A 1226-nucleotide genomic window follows, 5' to 3' on the forward strand; every position below is an offset into this window, starting at 1 on the left:
ACACACACACACACACACACACACACACACACACACACACACACACACCCCAGGGTGACTCCAGTGACCTTGGGCTGTAGGACCAGTGGCAACTCTGGTTTGGATGCCAACTCACCCAATTTCTATTTAGTAAATACATCGAATGTACTGCTTCTCATGTTTTGGATAAACACTCGATTAGATTCTTTTAAAACATGACGCCTACTGCCCACAAAAGCAGGGCATTTCATCTGGGCGCCGGCCTGTGTTCGGGAGGATCGGGTTCCCTCTATTTGTTGTCAGTGGCTGCTTCTGCTCTTTGGCCTACCTTGTGAGCTCATTCAGCATGGGCTGGGCTTTGGGGTGACTGACAATGCAGCTGCCTTTCATTTGTAGATTATTGAGGCAATAAATGTAATACACGAACACGATGTGTTGACTTCTGAGTTAATTTGGGTGTAGATGTTACCTCCCTTGTGCAGCTGGAAGTGTTGCCATCACATAAATCTGTTTGAGATGAATGCATGCCTTTCCTGGCATCGCCGAGTCAGGGAGGAGAAAGACCAAGCCATTTTATGTATCTAAAAATATAAAAACCAATATTCGCAATTGTGAATATTGTGAATAGATACTAAAAGATATTAAAAGAAAGGTCAAATGGCTGCAAAAAATTGGAAAGAATACTTGGTCACACATGAGAATGATGTGAAGTTCTGTTTCAATGAATTTCAATTCAGATAGTGTTTCATTAGGACGCGACCACACTCCCTATTTTCTACAGCTGCTTTGGAGGCATTTGAAATATTTTCCTAGTGTTTCACACAGAGAGTATGCCAACTGCTAGCCTACTTGACAACTAAAACACTATTACTTATTACAAGTGTAGAAAAACAGGTTTGATTGTGCTGTATTACAAACCCCACTTGTTTAGTATGCCTGTGCATCTATGTTCCTGTTTGTGCACACGCATGTGCAGATAGTATACATGTGTGGACATGCACGTGTGTGTGTAGGCCACCAGATCTAGTTAGATTATGTTTTTTTTAGCACTAGCCACTGTATTTTAAAAGACAGCTCTCTCTCTCTCTCTCTCTCTCTCTCTCTCTCTCTCTCTCTCTCTCCCTCTTTCCCTCTCTGCCCTCATCTGGAACTCCTCTAGCAGGCTGGGCTGGTTGGACAAGGAGCCCTAGTGACCCACCTCTCTTGTGATTCCAAACCTGTGACATCACATTTATTTATTTATTTAT

This window comes from Microtus ochrogaster, chromosome 8, assembly GCF_000317375.1.
Source record: "Microtus ochrogaster isolate Prairie Vole_2 chromosome 8, MicOch1.0, whole genome shotgun sequence".
NCBI lineage: Eukaryota > Metazoa > Chordata > Mammalia > Rodentia > Cricetidae > Microtus > Microtus ochrogaster.